A 20,241-nucleotide genomic window follows, 5' to 3' on the forward strand; every position below is an offset into this window, starting at 1 on the left:
CGACGCCAGTATCCCGACAAGGGAGTTAAGATAGGCATTGAAACGTTGAGGTCAATCTTTTCCCTGACGCTGAAAAGAAGATGGACAGATGCCCAAATGAGGTAAGTCGGGGCGCCCATCCTCTTAGCCATGGGGGGGAGGGTTAGGCACCCTTAGTGGGAGGGTTAGGGTCAGGCACTACTGGGGGGGGTCAGTTTTAGGCACTAAGGGGGAGGGTTATGTTTAGGCACGAAGGAGGGAGACTTAGGTTCAGGAACTAATGGGGAGGGTTAGGGTGTGGGGTGGGGAGAGTTAGGTCTAGGGGGGAGGGAAAGTATACTTACTCAACCCCTGTCGGGATACCAACCACCAGGATGCCGCTGTCAGTATTCTGACAGGAGGCATCCCGACAGGAAAAATATATACAGTATATATCTATATGTAGTGTTCAGTTTAAAGAAAGCAGGGAGAACATCTGCTGTCCTGGACTGCCAGTATATGCCAGGACTGGCATATTATACTGGTTCCGCTGTGACTGTTTGTGTCAGTGTGTTGTCCAACTTCCTGACGTTGGCTGAAGGCTGCTGCTGTGTTGTTCATAAAGGAACTGGGGCTGCAGTTCATGAAGGGGGGCTTCAGTGGGTGTGGCAGCTACTGTGTCACTGTTGTCCTGTCCATCAGGCTAGGGCTGCAGTTCATAAAGGGGTGCTGTGTTGTCCAGGGAGGGTGGTCTGTCAATCAGGGGTGCTCTTACCCAATGTAAAAAAAATAAAGTGCTTTTTTGTGTGTGTGTGTGTGTGTGTGTGTGTTTGTGCGTTAGCAACTTAGCTGCGCTATTACTGTTCGGTGACACTGCCGGCCAGAACGCAGTTTATCGTCCACATATTTGTGACTCTGCAGGTGGTCCGTTCGCACTCGGCAGGAGTGCTTTGTTGTCCATAAAAAAGAGTGCTGCCTGTGTTGTTCATCAAGAGGCTGCTGCCTCATTCAGGGGTGCTCTTCCCCAGTATAAAAAAAATAAAAGTGCTTTTTTTCTTTTTGTGTGTATGTGCTTTAGCAACTTAGCTGCACTATTATTGTTTGATGACACTGATGGCCAGACTGCAGTTTATTGTCCAAGTATTTGTGACTCTGCAGGTGGTTTGTCCGCACTCGGCAGGGGTGCTTTATTGTCCATAAAAAAGGGGTGCTGTCACTATAACTGGTAGCGCAGTGTGTTATTAATTTCTTATTCATAAAAAATATTGTGACACTGTAGGTCATTGATACCATAGTGTAATATTATTCTTTTTTAAAGTGCACCAGGATGAGGAGTATATTTGTGTAGCTGATGATGATGAGGATGTTGATGATGATGAGAATATTGTTTGTGTAAACCAGGCACCAATGGAAGAAACAGTTGTTGCCCATGAAAAGGAAAACCCCATTGTCATGTCTGGGCATAAGACAAAAAAATCCTCTCCTGTGAAATTATTTCTACCCAAAAAGCCGGACAACAATTGTCAAGCCATCTGTACCCTTTGTAAGTAGAGGTAAGGACCTTAAATATCAAGGAACCTCCTCCCTTTTACATCATCTGCAGCATATCCATCAAAAAATGTTGGTAAAATTCAAAAACCTTGTCTAAAAAAGTAGCAACTAGCAGTCTAGCATCAGCTAGCTCCCTTCTCTCTGCTAGATCCAAGTACCTGCCTTCTTCACCACCAACACCTTTATCAAAAATATCCTCAATCATGAAGTGATTGGTTTGTTTGGTCCCCAGAAGACAAGCTACCAATGGGCAGCTGACATTGCTGGCAATGATCTCTAAGGGATAAAGAGAGGTAAAATAGGAGAGAGGAATTTTGGTTAATATTTGATATCAATGTTTTTGTTAATGATGTGGAAACAGATATGAATTGAGGCTTTCTAGAACTTGAATCACTCTTACTTACCGAGAGTAGCCACTGGTTTGATAGTGTTTTTTTAGTCAAATATATTGAATTGGATAAGATACCTAAAGATTTACAGGTGAATAAGAGTCATTAGTGATGATCTAGAATTAACCAAAGAATGGGATCTGGCCCTCAAACGCTGCTCTGTCTCCTTGATTAAATCACTTTTTAGTTATAGAGAAAGGAAACTAGAAAAGGTGAATAAAGAGATTGAACTGATTCAGAAAGATCTTTTACAATTCAAGGATGATCCAGAATTTAAAAGGAGGGAATCAGAACTGTGCAAGACAGTGATTAATTATGAGAAATAATTAATAGTGAAGAAAAAAAGAAAATTGTTAAGAGATGAGAAAAATTCTTACACACAGATTAATAAAAATCAAAAAAGGTTTTACCCTCGGCATAGATTTTCTCAGCTTCAAAGATTTAATTCACCACAAGCACCCATTGACAGGCCTAGACCAATCAGGTTAGATAGCAATTCTGAACCAACAAGTGAATCTATTAAACTAGATAGAAATGATAGAATTCCTAATCTATCTCCTAAATAGAATCTATGAGCTAGACCTAAAAATAGAACTAATCAGATTCACAGACAGGATGTTCCCAATCGAGAGAAAGACTAGAGGACACTTTCACATTATAACCGATATCAACCCCTACAAGAGAGAACACCAAAAAGAACAATAGAACTAGTGGAAACAGAGGATTGGGAGGGAGGAGATCTCAGGTGCCCAAGATTCCATTAATTAAATTAGGTATCTATAATCTATCAAATAGGCCTTTGAATGAGACTGAATCACATCGTCTCATCAAGGGCCTTAATTTTTCATGCAGTACAAACCCTAATCTATCTAATTTAACTGTTATGTAAGATCACTATGTAGACAACGATACTTTTTTCGAAAACCAAAAAAGATAAACTAGAAAAGGATGATGAACCATTAATCTTGGATGCTAATGACTTAGATTGCCTTTCCATACTAGAAACATTACAAGTGGAAGGGGGAGCAATGGAGGAGGAAATTAAGGTGTTTGATGTCCAGGGTTCCCCCCTACTTATAAACAGAACCAAATTTAAAAAAAAGTCTAAATTCTTCCCTCTTAATCATAAAAGTCTGAGCATCCAATTGTTTTACAAAAATGCACTCAAAGAATTTCAAACTGTGTAATTCCAACCTGAACTGGGATCATGGGAAAAGAAAAATGTCACAAGGGGAGAGGATGGCTCTTAGGAATCTCCATTATAATTAAGCCCACTGATAAGGGCGGTGATGTTATCATCCTTAATAAAACAGATTATATTAAAGAGAAGCTGAATCAACTTCAGGATACTTCCTTCTATCAGACTTTAGGTGGTGACCCTACATTGGTATTTTAGAAAGAACTTAAATCATTATTAGATGATGCACGAAATAGAGATATTATAAATAATCACGAATTTCACTTTTTGTTTGTGTGCCACCCTATGACGCCGCTGTTTTATTATTTACCCTAGATTCATGTCTTTAATTTCACCACCGGGGCATCCTATTATTTTGAGGATAGATTCACTCACTTCTAACTTGTCTTTTTTCGTTGATCAGTTTTTACAAAATTATGTTGTTACTCTGAGGTCACATATTCAAGATACTATGGATTTATTAGAGAAACTGAAAACAATTACCTGGCATCCGGGATATGGGTTTTTCACCTTGGACATCCAGACACTTTACACTAACATTCCATATGAGGCCGGAATTCTGGTGGTCAGAAGGTAATTAGATAGAGATGCTAACACCTCTGAGGAACAACAAGAGTTTTTCGTAAACTGCATTCATTTTATTTTGACACATAATAATTTTATTTTTGTCTCTGCAAACTATTTACAAATTCAAGGGATGGCCATGGGCACCAGATTCACTCCAAGCTTTGCCAATATATACATGGGCACATTTGAAGATTTACATATATGGGATGCACCAGCTGGAGCGAGTCTGGTGTTTTAAGGCAGTTACATAGATGATTTATTTTTTATTTGGGATGGGGATATTATTTCTGCCACTAATTTCACAGAATTTTTGAATACCAACACTATGAATTCACGGTTCACTTTGCATTTTAGTCATGTCTCTATTAATTTTCTTTATCAGCTGTAAATGACAATATTGTCTTGACTCTTTACACTAAAAATATGGACTGTAGCTCTTACCTTCACTATAACAGTGGGCATCATCACCCTTGGATTGATAACATCCCAAAGAGTCAAATGGGAAGGGTCAGGCGTAACTGCACTAGAGATGAAAATTTTCATCTATATGCTGATAAATTGGAAGATAATTTTTTGAATCGAGGATATCCTTTAGGATTAGTAGAGAAACCCAAGACTCATGCAGAATTAGTACATAAATCCAAGTCTAATGTCATTGCCCCTTATGTTAGTACTAATACCAAACCGGTCGGAACTCTAGATTCTACAGAGAATAATATGTCAAATAATCCACAGTAACAGCAAAAAAATATACAAATAAGATACCTCTTTATTGTTTATTTGCCAATTTAATAATGAATCAAAACAAATCAAGTCCATTATCAATAAAGTGTATAAAATGCTACAATGTGATCCAGTGCTTTCAAACATCATTGCCCCTAAACCGAGCATAATTTTCAAAAAGAATATAGAAATCTGAAAAGTTTTCTAGCTCCAAGCACATTTAATAGTAATAATAATAATGGTACAGTGAAAACTGAAACTTTGCTCCCAAATAAACCTAAAGGGTGCTATTTGTGTAATCGTATAAGATGTCTAACTTGTAGACACATTATTAATAAAAATAAACAAGTATCATCAGTAAAAATGGGTACCACTTTTGATATTAACAGCTTTATTAACTGTGAATTTACATATGTTGTGTATGCACTAAGCTGTGATTGTCCCACACAATATGTGGGTCGCACAACATGGACACTCAAAGAGTGATTTTGCAAACATAAGCTCAATGTCCTCAAAGGCCTGGAGACACATAGTGTGTCTCTAGACACTTTTCTGAGGTCTACCAGAATAATCCATATTGTTTAAGAATCATAGGGATAGAGATTATAGGTGAAACTACAAAATGTGGTGATAGATTCAGGAGATTATGTGAGGCTGAATCCAAATGGATCTTCAGACCTCAAATATTATCTCCAGATGAAAATACAAACAAATGCAAAAAGTTCCAGTGCTTCCTTCTAGGCCAATATGGTAAATATGTTTCCTTCTTGAAGGTTATTTTTTAAGGCGTAATTCTTCTCTTATTCCCCACAGTGGTTTCCACCGGAAATATATCAAGGGTACATACAAAGAGAGAAATTGCCAGATATAGTGAAGTACAGTTTTTATTATTTGAAATAGAACACAATATCCACTAGCACTAGGGGTATAGGCAGCTTACCAGATATAGAGGTTTATGTGTACACCAGCAAACACATGTGATAAGAGGGAACAATCCTGGGAAAAGCACCTGCATTCACATTCACTGATGCATCCAAACGACTCTCCACGTCTGGGTCTGTTCCTTCCCCTTGTCCACCAACGCGTTTCAACTATTCCAATCTTTATTAAGGTGTGCTGGTGTGGTGGATTTCAAGCCTTATTATACCTTACACTTCTCCATCATTGGTTGAGGACAGGAAGTGGGGAAAATCCATTTATATACGTGCATACAAACATACTAACCTTATTATAGGCACAGCTCCTTTACAAATATCACTCTTATCCTTCTTAAGTAGAGGGTAAAAGATCAGTTTTTCTATTGAAAAGGAGCGTTAAAGATGAATAGTTCTGGTTTTGCGTTCCACCTGGAACGCACCCAATAACTTCTGTGTATTATCATGTGACACACCTCGTGACATAACTCCCAGGTCCGGCGATCGCTGACACTCTGATGTCTCTCTGAGTCACCGCCTCTTTCTATTAGAAGACCCGGAAGTGTGCGGGTCACCTCGGAGTAAGCATTCCAAGCCTGGAACGCACAATACTCACTGAACCCAGAAGTATGCGTTTCACCTCTGAAAAAAGTTAAAATCCCGATTTTTTTATCTATGGGGTTTATATAATCAGGGGAAATCCCATATGTAAGGTGCGATGTGCCCATAATTTACATAAAATATTATATAACAAACATTGCATTCCCAATACTATTTAAGAATAATAAAAACAAGTATAAAAACATTAAAACTTATAAGAATCATGTAATGTCAAAGTCATTACTCAGGCCAATGGGTAACAGGGTTTTTAACTAATAAATAGACTTCATCTCTGTTTTAGCTAAGATGTTGTCTATACCCCTTTGTCTCCAATGGGGTTTTATTTGGTTTATTCCTATTACACTTTTTATTCCTGATACTGAATTCTGGTGGCACTCTTTAAAAATGATTCGAGAGGGAGTGTTTTTCAAAACCTTTTTTAATATTTCTCAGGTGTTCACCCCATCTCTCTTTCAGTTGTCTAGTGGTGTGACTAATGTACTGTAATCCACATGTTCATTCTATTAAATAAATGCAGTTTCTGCTATTACATGTAATAAAATCATTAATTGTGTATGTTATATTTGTACTTTATGATGTATACTGTACTACTTTACTTTCTTGTTTAGAATGGTTCTCCAGACGGTCTCAATGAAGCACTGGAATTCTACGAACAGACCCTTGGTTGAGGATGCGGGGCTGGTTGTCACCGCTCCCTATGTACTGTCCGGTCAAAGGAGCGGTCATGACCCCCCCCATCCTCTACATCATTATCCTTCAATATGTTTGGGCTTTTTTCCTTAGAATCCTCCTTCTGCTGATATCCTAGTCTGATCATATTCATACATTGGTTATTATATTAGATTGGAAATAGTTTTTTGTATTTTCTTGGGGGTTGGTTATTTATCACTAATATTAATATGCAAGATGACAACTAATTTTAAAACATTATTATTGCACTTCTCTTGACTATAATAGACCAATTTGAGTAAAGACTACAATTTGGCTACTATAGGGGGGACCTATAACACAGGGGGTTTTATTAGTACCATCTCTACAACCATGATTATACTCCTAGTTTTCTACTATTATTCCCCTCTTGTCCTCTTCTCCTTCCCTTCTGTCTAACATCTACCTTTGCTATTAGATTGATTTTCTGCTAGCGAGGCTAGTATTATAATAAACTAGTGATGCCATAAAATATGAGTGCATAAGCTCTGTTTTCGAATTTTACATTGTATTGAATATATTGATACTATTATTAATTATGGTATGATAAGTAATAGGTTTTGGGAAATTTAACTATCTAATTTATTTTATTTTTACTTATTTTCTTTTATTTCATTTAGATGCTGCTTTTCAAAATAATAAGCTTATTATGAGTCAAATAGATATCCATGAAACTGATCCTTTTCATAAATATTAATATTATAGGTATTTGTTAAGTATATTTCTTGTAAATTGCTCCTCTTTTAATATTAATTAATTTAGATTATCTTGACAATGTTATGTCATATTTTTTGTTGGGACATTAGATTAAATTAGTTAAAATAGCTTTTATCTGTATATACTGCTTCTAGTATATTATAATCTTTAAAAATCTGGTATATAAATGAATCAATAAAATAAAATATTTTTTATGCATAATTAACTTTTATTAATTTAGATTGTGTAATGATATGTCAAAGAGATAGATATTGTATGTTTAAAATGACCTAGATCAGTTGAATATTGTGGTTTTAGGTTAAATGAGACCAATTAAGAGTTCTTTAGCTGAATATTAAGACGGACCATTGATGGTTAAATCAGATTAATTAACTGACCAATCATTCCTATTCTGGTGTTATTTACACTGCTTAATGAATAGAGGAGAGCATTCCAGCTTGAAAAAGGCTATGGTGGTAGCTGAAACACGTTGCTGCTCTCCCAAAGGAAAACCGGAGATTCAATTTGTGTCCTGCTATCTACAACTGACCACTACTCAGCAACTGGCAAGCGACTGTTACATGCTTTTTACCTGCCACAAACTATACACCATCAGGCAGCTGTAGAGACAAGAGTTGATCGTGACTACAGTGCCGGCACACATGGTCACTGATTGCGGACCATTCTCCGTTATTCCATCCAAGCCGCCATAACAACTAAGAGATGGGAGCTGCTTGCACTCCATAGTGGTTCATCACATCAAGACGTCCTCCCCTGCAGTGTCTCGGCCACTTCAAAGGTGCAGCGTAAGCCAGGGGCTGCCAGCGATCATTGACTGACAAAACCCAGCTTATTGGTATGCACTTTTGTGGGACTTTAACTAACAGCAGTTAATCAAAGGGGATAATAACTGTGTTCTTCTCCACCATAGATGGCACAATTGCTACATTCTATTATATCACCATGTCGGATCAATGTTACCATTAAAAACAATTAAAGGAGAACTGGTATACGTTCTTTTTCAGAGAGAATCTCTGTGGAAATTACCATTAAGATACTAAGGCCCATATTCAATTTGAGCTGAGCCGCGATACTTTTTCACCTGCTTCGCCTGTTTTGCAGGCGGAAAAGTATCACGCATGTGCCCGCGTATCGCCGTATTCAATTTGAAAGTAGGCGAAAACGGGACCCAGCGAAACTTAGACAAGCGGAAAGTACTGTCAGATTTCGGGAAATGAGCCTGACACCAACCAAAAGATGCTCTGATATGGGGGTTTCCTATGGTACCCCCCGATTTGGCTTGCTGAAGGTATTTGGTGTTTTTAAATGGGCTCAATAGCTGCTAAATAGCAAAATATGGGTCAGCATATTTTAATCAACCACAATCTGGAACAGTTACTGGCAACAGTAACGTTTGATGTTTTTAGTTATTCCAGACTAAATTGTTTTGTATTTGAATATTATTTTTATTTAACATCGTATATTGAGAGTCTGATCAACTCTTTTTATTTGTTGGATATGTTATACATTCTTCTATGGAACGAGAACCTATATTTACTGTGAACTTGATTAGCTATATATTCTTGTACATATAATTTTTTTTATTATATTTTGTTTATTTATTGCTTTACATTGATTAAACTTTTATGCATAAAAATTGATTTGTTTTCTACTAATGTCCCAACATAAGTATTAGAGCACAGTATATAATTGTTTAATTTCTGTAAGTGAGGTTGACAATCACCTCTTATCCTTACTGCTGCATTTATACTTGATCCTCCTGCCTATTAGCGCTTGGTATACCCTTTTCTTATAATCTTACTTCACACAATATTAATTCTTCCCTGTTGAAATCCTCCAATACTGGTGCCTCTTTAATTTTTGGACGTAATTGGTGGTAAAGATCTTCCTCTTGGAATTTGTAGTTCATTTTGATGAACAACATCTTTTGTACATTTTGAGGAAGTAGCCTCCTATGCAAATCGCTGACAAGGTTCCCTGCTGTGCTGAAAACTCTTTTGGAGTACACACTGGAGGGTGGGCAGCTCAAGTAAAGCAAAGCCAGTTTGTGCAAGGGCCTCCAAATTGCATTTTTTCCTGCTAGTAGTCAAACGGACTGCCTGACATATCTATTTGGACACTATCATTAAAAATAATCCTCAACCATTCTTGAATGGTGACCATAACTGAAGGAAGAGCCATTGCTGCATCACATGTCACTTGAGCTGACAATTTGCTTACCAACGGGTCTTTGCATCTCTTCCGATCTGTGTCCGTTGGGAAGAAAGGTGCAATGTATGACTTAAACCTTATATCTTAAATCTTGCATTTACTCTATTCAGCTTGTCCACATATCTGTGGTTAAGTGGACAGTGGGTACAACAGCATTTTGGACGTCACTAATTAATTTTTTTTAATGTCTCTGTACAGGTTGGGAATTGCTTTTCTAGTGAAGTGGATCCTTGATAGGACTTGGTAACAGGGACACAGGACCTCAATTAACTGTCTAAAATCCACTGCATGGATCGAGCACAGTCGAAAAAAACTTATTGATCCGATTGGAAGGTCTGACAATCCTTAGTTCCTGGTGAAGTGAATGAAGGACTTGATCTACAAGTGCAACGTAGTTTGCAGAATCACTTCATTTCAGCTCCTCCTTCAGTTTCTCAAGTTGCTTTTTCATCAGTCTAATTAGGGGAATTACCAGATTCAAGCTGGCAGTATCTGATCTCACTTCAAAGGTGACTACATCGAAGGGTTTCAGGCTTTCAGCACTTTGCACAACACGTAAAGTATTTTTCACTGAGCTTGAGTAAGGTGCATTCCCCTTCCTCTTGTCATAGTTTGCTGTGTAGACTTAGAAGGCTTTTTGCTGTTGCTCCATCCACTGAAGCATATAAAGGGTGGAGTTCTACCTTGTAACTAGCTCTTGCTTCAGTTGGTGGCAGGGCAAATTCAACATTTCTTGCAGGTGCAGCAATCTTCTACATGTGCCTGCTGAATGGTGAAATTGTCCAGAAATTTTTCTGGGCACAGAGAGCATCTCCTGCATGGCCCTGTCATTTTATCATTTAAAAAACAAAATTGCACAACCAAGTTGATTGCGTGAGCAAAACATGAGATAAGTTGGAATTCACCCAGCTGTAATGCTCTCACAATATTGGTGGCATTGGCAGAAATCACAAATCCTGAGTAGAGTCCAAGCAGGGTAAGCCATTTTGCAATGTCTTCCCTGAGTTTTTCTAAAAGGTTGTCAGTGGTATGCCTCTTAGTGAAATTGGTGATACACAGAGTAGCCTGCCTCTGAATGAGCTGCTGTTTCTTAGATGCTGCTGCTGTTGGTGCCACTGAAGGCAATGTACCCACCCAGTGGGGTGTTACAGTCATGTAATCTTGCATTTGTTCTGTTCCGCTTGTCAACATATCTGTGGTTAAGTGGACACAACAGCATTTTGGAGGACACTAATTAAGTTTTTTTAATGTCCCTGTACAGGTTGGGAATTGCTTTTCTAGTGAAGTGGAATCTAGATAGGATTTGGTAGCTGGAACACAGGATCACAATTAACTGTCTAAAACCCACTGCAAAATTGGCGGATATTGGATGCACATTTAATACCAGCATAGATGTTATGGTGTCAGTGATCCGCTGTGCAACTGGGTGACTACTGTTATACTTGTTCGCCCTTGCAAATAATTATTTAACAGTACAGATGTGTCTTCATACACCTTTCCATTTTTTGCTTCATTTGGCATGAGATGCCATCACAGCTTAGATGCTTCACCATGAGTAGCAATTGGATGGATCCCAAATTCTTTTTTCCTGCAAAACTATTCATATGAAGTAGCAGATTAAAGTAGCAAATTTTAGGAAAAATCACAAGGTGTAGTTAATTCGCAGATTCAAACGCATGGCAAATTTGGCCATATGGCTAGATTTTAGGAGAGATGTATGTGGACACATCTGCACTACTAGTAGTCTTTCTGGTCCCCTTCTGGGATGAAAATCCACTCCCAGCATCAGTAGACATAGCGCTCAAGGATTCTTCTGGAGCAAGGACTGATGTGAATGATTTCAATATATTGTAAATGCCTCCCCTCCTCCCTCATAAATTTGCTTCGGAATCAAAATTTTTTATTAAATTTACTACTAATCTTCCTTTTCCTGCCTACAACTACATTCATACTCCAACTCCCTCAGGCCTCTTGAATAATGAAAACATTTGTTTCATGATGTGCCATGATGGAATTTGAACTGCCACAGCTGCTGCAATCTCTGACATGTAGTTGCTGAATGCCAAAAATGTCCAGAAATGTTTATGGCCACAGACAGCATCTCCTGCATGAACATTTAATTTGAAAACATATTCTGAATTACCAAGTTGATTTTGTGGGCAAAACTTGGCACATATTGTTCACCGATGCTCTCGTCTCCTCCCTCATAAATTTGCTTTGGAATCAAAAAATTTAATTAGTAGTAAATTTAATCAACCCTTCCTGTCCCTGCCTTCAACTATGTGCATACTCCATCTTCCTCAGGCCTCTTGATGAATGAAAACATATGCTTCCTTATGTGCCATGCTGGAAGTTGAACTGCCACGTGTTTGTGCCACCCACTCCTGCCACGTAGCTTAGTCAGCCAGCTAACTTGGTGCATATTTTGGGCTTAACCAGATGAAAATCATATTATGAGCTGTGAGGTGGTCAAAATTGCCTGGAAATGAGTGGAAATTAATGTTATTGAGGTTAATAATACTGAAGGAACAAAAAAAGCCCAAATTATGTGATTTTAGCAGTTTTTATAAATTTTTTTAAAAAAATACAGATACAAAACCAAAACACACAAGGGTGGTTTTTGCAAAGCCAAATCCAGATCCAAAACACGAAGGCGGTACAAATCCAAATTCAAAACAAGGGGATCAGCACACATCCTTATTTATAAGTAATAGTCAGCTGGCAGCTCCACCTCTAATCTTTTGGAAATCCCACCTTCCCTCCCTGTTTTGGTAATAGTTTGTTGTTTTCATGTATTCTTTGTGGCAGTAGGATGACTGCATGTATTTTGAATTGTTCTTTAGCTTAGTGGGTGCATTCTCATATGTATCTTGATGGCCAAACAAATGTACATACCGGGAATTATTGCTATCCTGTTCTGAAGTGTTATTTGATGTTGGAGACTTGAACACCAACGTTTGGTTTGTATGAGTGTTTTGTAATCTGCTCTTGGTCCATCACCATTCTAATTTTAATTATCCAATCAAAAAGTAGATTCAAATTTATTTAAATTTGTCAAATACATCTGACCTTATTTGGAAACGCCAACCACTGTAAGTTATAGATATTACGTGTTAAAGGGGTCTATGCAAATAAGGTAACTGACTGGGAGTTTACAGGAGAGATGAGACCCTCGCAACTCAACAAGTTTTATATATCATTAGATAGAAAGCAATAACATCAGAGTTTTCCTCTTTTGTTTTGGTTTCTCTGTATAATTTATTTTCCCAAATTTAAGATTTTGGTTTGAGGTTTCTAGGTAAAGCCTAAACTGTATAGTAAATTGAACTTTAGCAATCACATAACTAAGCAACTGTAGCTTTGAATGAACACTTCTGAGTGATAGAACATCCAGGATGATATGTCAACAACATTTGAAAGACACATTTGATTATATAAATATAGAACCAAATTGGCAGAAGTGAAGCCTGCTATTACAAAGCCCTTGAGGCATCCTAAGCCTTTTCCATCTTCTAGCCATGCTTATTTTAAACATAAAATTCTCTAGTTTTACTGAACCTTTGAAATAACACATGAAATAGGTTCCTGCTCTGGATTATACATAAGCAGCAATAGTAATAAACCAGTAAAATCTGGCTCAAAATCTAATCATACTACAACTGCAGAAATTTACAGTAATTATTGGCCTGTAAAGTTTTTTGCATTGGCACTAGAAACTGGTGGTGCACCCCTTGAGTATATAAATGGTACAAGGAAAAACACTCAAAGAAAGAAAATATTACTCATTTGCGGAGGCACTCTTAGAAAGAAAAAGGCTTAACTTTAAGTTTTAATACATTTTGCATATGTAAAATCTCAGAGACTGTTCATAGACACACACACAAAAAAACAAGCATAAACATATAATAAGATCAAGGATATTATAAATTGTATTGTTATCGTTTTGAATGCCTCTGGCAGTCTATTACACTGACCCAAGTCTGTCTGGAGAAGTAATATTGTCTTTATCCTCCTGACCTGCACATAAATCATATTGGTAATATTCAATATATATACTATATTGGAAAATTATGGTATAGGTAATTTCAAAAATCAAAAGCATAAATTGGAAAAAATAGAAAATGAAATGATACCACAAATAACATTATACCATCAAAAATATGTAATCATCACATATTTTAATATTGCATCGTAAATATAACTTTGCAACACAAACATAGAACAACTAATTGTGTGGGCCGCAGTGTGTATGTGTAAGATACAGTAATTTAAATTGGGGAAAAGAAAAGTGTCAGTGGGTGCTGAGCTTCTGCTTTCCCTCATTTGTCTCAGGGCACTGAACAAGGGATGAGAGCACTTCCTGCACATATGACAAATTAATGAGTGGAATAGTCTGTATCTACTGTCAGCCAAAGTAAACTTAAACCCAATGGAAAGAGTTGCCCTGTTTCACTGCAGTAATGGAGAATGAAAAAGGTAGGTACTGGTATATGAGGTGCGGTAATTTTAGCTGGTGGTGTGGTATCAGGAAGATTCCTGGGGAATCAGTATGAAATACCGTCGGCCGCATGGCCAGCGGTTTGATTCCCAGCAGCGGCAGCCCAACACTGGAACAGATCCCGGCAGCGGCAGCCCAACAGAGCTGGAAATCCCGATCGTCATAAGGTAAGTAATGACTAACCTAACCCCCCTAACCCTCCATAGGGGTGCCTAACCCTAACCTCCCCCCCAAGTGCCTAACCCTAATCCCCCCTGTAAGTTTTGTCTGTGAATGGCTTGTTCACAGAAGCAAAAGCTCAGCACCGATTTACACAATTCAGTTGGTGTGTTTTATATGTCCAGTGAAAACACTGTTGCCGACATGTTGATGAAAATGTCTTAGGTGTTTTTTTTTGCAGGAATGTGGATTGGAACATATTTGATGTGCTTTCTTGCTGAGCCATGTTGCTAAACCCTTCCTTTGTCTCTCATTGCAGGTAGAACGTCTAATATTGTGTGAAGATCATTGATTTGTATTGTGGTGAGAGGCAGTCTTGAGCGACGGGTGATGTTGGATGAGGAGAGCTATGCTCTGCCACAGATCCATATTGCAGCAGGGCTGCTGGTTTCTAGGACCTGCCGTGGCTCAGCAGGAGGCCTGTCCTTAGGAATACGTTACTGCACATGTGTACCCTGTTGTCGCATCTTTCCTCTTCAATGTTCCAGATGGCTGGACATGCCCTCTGAGACTCCCAGCCATAAAAATCACATAACCTACTGCCACATGAGTTCCACAAGTACGCTATACCACCACAGGTATTACTAAGTGACATAGCACCACTAACCACAGGGGTATACACCATCCTGCCACCCGGAACGCTACAAAGCCCAGCAATACCATTACATTCCAGGCTGCACCAACATTTTTATTGTAGCTGTACATCCTTGTGTTTCGATGCCACCTTGTTGATCTACCTGGATAAACAAAAGTAAGACCTGGTTAAGCTTTATCATGAAGGCACAACAGTGAATCAACATTACTACAAAAATGTTCTAGCAACTTTGCAGGAAATAATCAGAAGAAAGTTGGTGTGTTTTATATGTCCAGTGAAAACACTGTTGCCGACATGTTGATGAAAATGTCTTAGGTGTTTTTTTTTGCAGGAATGTGGATTGGAACATATTTGATGTGCTTTCTCGCTGAGCCATGTTGCTAAACCCTTCCTTTGTCTCTCATTGCAGGTAGAACATCTAATATTGTGTGAAGATCATTGATTTGTATTGTGGTGAGAGGCAGTCTTGAGCGACAGGTGATGTTGGATGAGGAGAGCTATGCTCTGCCACAGATCCATATTGCAGCAGGGCTACTGGTTTCTAGGACCCGCCGTGGCTCAGCAGGAGGCCAGTCCTTAGGAATACGTTACTGCACATGTGTACCCTGTTGTCGCATCTTTCCTCTTCAATGTTCCAGATGGCTGGACATGCCCTCTGAGACTCCCAGCCATGAAAATCACATAACCTACTGCCACATGAGTTCCACAAGTACACTATACCACCACAGGTATTACTAAGTGACATAGCACCACTAACCACAGGGGTATACACCATCCTGCCACCCGGAACGCTACAAAGCCCAGCAATACCATTACATTCCAGGGTGCACCAACATTTTTATTGTAGCTCTACATCCTTGTGTTTCGATGCCACCTTGTTGTTCTACCTGGATAAACAAAAGTAAGACCTGGTTAAGCTTTATCATGAAGGCACAACAGTGAATCAACATTACTACAAAAATGTTCTAGCAACTTTGCAGGAAATAATCAGAAGAAAGAGACAAGAGTTGTAGAAAAATGGTTTCTTCCTCCATCAGGACATCACACCAGCCCACACAGCTCTCTGTGAAGCAGTTTTTGGCTGAGAAACAGATTGCATTTCTAGAACACCCTCCATACTCACCGGACCTAGCACCGTGTGACTTCTTTCTTTTCCCTAAAGTCAAGGGAACCCGTTTTGCATCAGTTACTGAGGTACAGAAGAAAATGATGGAGCTGTTGAAAAGCTGACAGATAAAGAGTTACAGCACGGCTCTGACCAATGGAAAATAAGAATGCAGCGGTGTGTGGATGCAGAAGGGGAGTACATAGAAGGGGAAAAGAGTTAAAATGTACTTAATATAATTAAACATAAATTATAGCATCAATCTCATTATTCAATAGCCACACCTCGTACACAAATCTATTGTCATGCTATAGAACAAATTATAATTATAACACATATAAAAAAAAACAAGTAGGCACTAAAAACAAGGCACACTAGATAGATCAATCTGTAAGTTTTATTCTGCTCCATATTCCATATTCTTACAGTATATATGGCTGAAGCACTGTTTTGGAATAGAAATATATTGAGAATTTTGCATTGCCTGATAACAAAAAAAAACAGTCTACCATGGTCTGGAGTTGACATAAGACATGCTGGACATAAGGGCAGGCCAACATAGATTGACTAGGACAAGCAATGGTTAGAGGTGGCCTGGTATGGTATCCAGCTAGGCAGAACCAGTACCAAAGGGTGAGGCAGAGGCTGAAGTCGGGAACAAGCCGGTAATAGTACATGTTTAGCAAATGGCTGAAATCCGAATGCAGCGGGAACCGTAGTAACTAGATTACTGGGCAAGTGCTCAGTGATCTGGCAAGGAAAGAAGTGACAGGTTCATACATGAAAGAAGAGGGTGGAACATGTGTGATAGTCCACAGTCACGAGGTATCTCTTTTTTTTGTCTGGGACCCGCACTGCTGCAGGAAACTACAATCCCCATAATCCTTTCCGGTGCCCAATAAGTGACAGTTGGAGAGAGGACAACTGAGTAGCAGTTGCCTGAAAGGGCAGCTAGGAACCAGAGGAGCTTTAGAAGCAATAGGAGGGGCAGCTCCAAGTTGTATAGAGCTGAGATAGATGGGAAAGCAGCTCCAGAGAGAGGGTGACATCTTGAGAACAGCAGCAGAGAATAAACAGTTGTTTCAGGCTATTTATTACTTGAGTGACGCTAATACATGTGGCCGCATCCATATCGTGAGAACCCTATACCAAGAGTGGAATTAATATGGAATCCACCTCCAACCATTATTTCCAATAATGTTGCAACTTTGCTTGTTACTGCACAGGACTTTAAGTGTTATTCTCACTCATTTACTATGTACGAAGTGGCTACAATAAGTAGTACTCTAATGCTTTACATTGTAGAGACTCTTTGCATACTTACTTAATTATTAACTATTTGTGTGTATGGTGCATCCGTAAAGTATTCACAGCGATTCACTTTTTCCACATTTTACTATGTTACAGCCTTATTCCAAAATGGAATAAATTCATTTTTATCCTCAAAATTCTACACACAATACCCCATATTGACAACATGTAAAAAGTTTTTTTGAGATTTTTGCAAATGTAATAAAAAAAACAAACCAAGAAATCACTTGTCCATAAGTTTTCACAGCCTTTGCTCAATACTTTGTTGATGCACCTTTGGCAGCAGTTACAGCCTCAAGTCTTTTTAAATATGATGACACAAGCTTGGCACACCTATCTTTGGGCAGTTTCACCCATTCCTCTTTGCAGCACCTCTCAAGCTCCATCAGGTTGGATGGAAAGCATCATTGCTCAGCCATTTTCAGATATCTCCAGAGATATTCAATTGGATTCAAGTCTGGGCTCTGGTTGGGCCACTCAAGGACATTCACAGAGTTGTCCTGAAGCCACTCATTTGATATATTGGCTGTGTGCTTAGAGTCGTTGTCCTGTTGAAAGATGAACCGTCACACCAGTCTGAGGTAAAGAGCGCTCTGGAGCAGGTTTTCATCCACGATTTCTATGTACATTGCTGCATTCATCTTTCCCTCTATCCTGACTAGTCTCCCAGGTCCTGTCGCTGACAAACATCCCCACAGCATTATGCTGCCACCACCATACTTCACTGTAGCGATGCTATTGGCCTGGTGAGGAGCAGTGTCTGGTTTCCTTCAAACATAACGCCTGGCATTCATGCCACAGAGTTCAATCTTTGCCTCATCAGACCAGAGAATTTTGTTTGTCATGGTCTGAGAGTCCTTCAGAATGCTTTTTGGCAAACTCCAGGTGGGCTGCTATGTGCTTTTTACTAAAGAGTGGTTTCTGTCAGGCCACTCTACCATAGTGGCCTGATTGGTGGATTGCTGCAGAGATGGTTGTCCTTCTGGAAGGTTCTTCTCTCTCCACTGAGGAATGCTGTAGCTCTGACAGAGTATCCATCGGGTTCTTGGTCACCTGACTAGGGCCCTTCTCCCACGATGGCTCAGTTTAGACGGTGGCCAATCTAGGAAGAGTCCTGGTGGTTCCGAACTTCTTCAATTTACACATGATGGAGGCCACTGTGCTCATTGGGACCTTCAAAGCAGCAGTTATTTTTCTGTACCCTTCCCCAGGTTGTGCCTCGAGACAATCCTGTCTCGGAGGTCTACAAACAATTTCTTGGTCTTCCTGCTTGGTTTTTGCTCTGACATGCACTGTCAAATGTGGGACCTTATATAGACAGGTGTATGCCTTTCAAAATCATGTCCAATCAACTGAATTTACCACAGGTGGACTCCAATTAAGCTGTAGGAACATCTCAAGGATGATCAATGGAAACAGAATGCACATGTGATTTCTTAAACTTTTTTTATTAAATTTGCAAATATCTCAAACTTTTTACATATTGTCATTATGCGGTATTGTGTGTAGAATTTTGAGGACAAAAATGAATTTATCCCATTTTGGAATAAGGCTGTAACATAACAAAATGTGGAAAAAGTGAAGCGCTGTGAATACTTTCAGGATGCACTGTATAATCTCACTGTAATTTAATTACTACATTGTAAGATATAACTTTGATTATTTATATTGTTATCAGATAAGACCTTATTCCAGATTGTGGTATAAACTGTGTTATACTTTTGCATCATATCTGTTGACCTGGGGGAAAACCTTGCCTCTCTGTCAGGGCTGGGTATAGCAGTAAAATATTTTCAGAAGACAACCATATATCAAGGTACCTCCACCCTAGATGCTTTGAACTCTTTCCACCTCACAAGCCACCAGAGTATCACACATGTTGAATAGGGCCAGGGGCACAGAGCGGGGGGAAGCGAGTACTAATTACTCAGGCCTGGGCTGCTGGAGTGGCCCGGTGGGGGGACCCGTGTACAGCACCGTCCCACCCTCTTAAAGCACAGCAGTCCAGCACATGCTGCAGTGGGAGCCACAGCAGTCTCCCATGCCTGTCGAGGGGAGTGATCATGCTAATCACGCCCCCCCATCTGACTTTCACCGGGCTGTGGGACTCACAGTGCCCCCCACCTCAGCTTACAGGCCACTGCGTGACACTGCAATTTTTTTTTAATCCTAAGGGGACGTGACCATGCATCCTGCGATTAGGCCATGCTCACCTTCACCCGAGCCCAGCTGGCCTCTCTACGCCCCAGATAGGGAAGCAAAGACTGAGCTGGACACAAGGCAAAGACTAAGAGCTTTCGAACAATGAATATAGCTCCATCAGCAGAGCAGCAGGTTCCAGAGTCAGGAGACCTCAATTCGAATCCCACTATCAGGAGCTATAGATGCAATAGGTCTTTGAAAATTAATTGGAAGCATGGGATTGTGTATTTAATTATAATTAAAACCTTAGCTGTTCTAAATCAAGTCCACGTGGAATTACAAGTATGGGGAGAAAGCAATTGGCAGGTGGAAACTTACTGTATATAACTGCAGTAAATGAGCATAATCTATTCCTGTAGACAATTAAGGTTTAATTATGATATTTGTTGTAATTATTAAGAAATAAGCAAAGAAGACAGTAGGATTGCATTATAATTTCATATTTCTTTGTATTCGACAATAAGGATTACTTTCAAACAGGCATAATAAAAACAAACATATATTTTACACTAGTTGACCTTATATTTTAATCCTCTGACAGGATATTTCTACAATTAAACAGATTATAGCAAATGAACAGTAATCAAGAATTAATACCCCTTTGGCCTTTCTGATTGTTTGCATCACGTGATCCTTGTAAGAATTCCGTAAACTCCAGGAGCACAATGGGAAAAAGTTATCCACGTGTATAATCTCCTGTGATTGACATACCATCAAGAAAGCCTGTTTGTTTCAGACAGATCTGAAATGGCCC

Source organism: Taudactylus pleione, unplaced genomic scaffold (assembly GCF_031769625.1).
Source record: "Taudactylus pleione unplaced genomic scaffold, aTauple2 ptg000206l, whole genome shotgun sequence".
Lineage (NCBI taxonomy): Eukaryota > Metazoa > Chordata > Amphibia > Anura > Myobatrachidae > Taudactylus > Taudactylus pleione.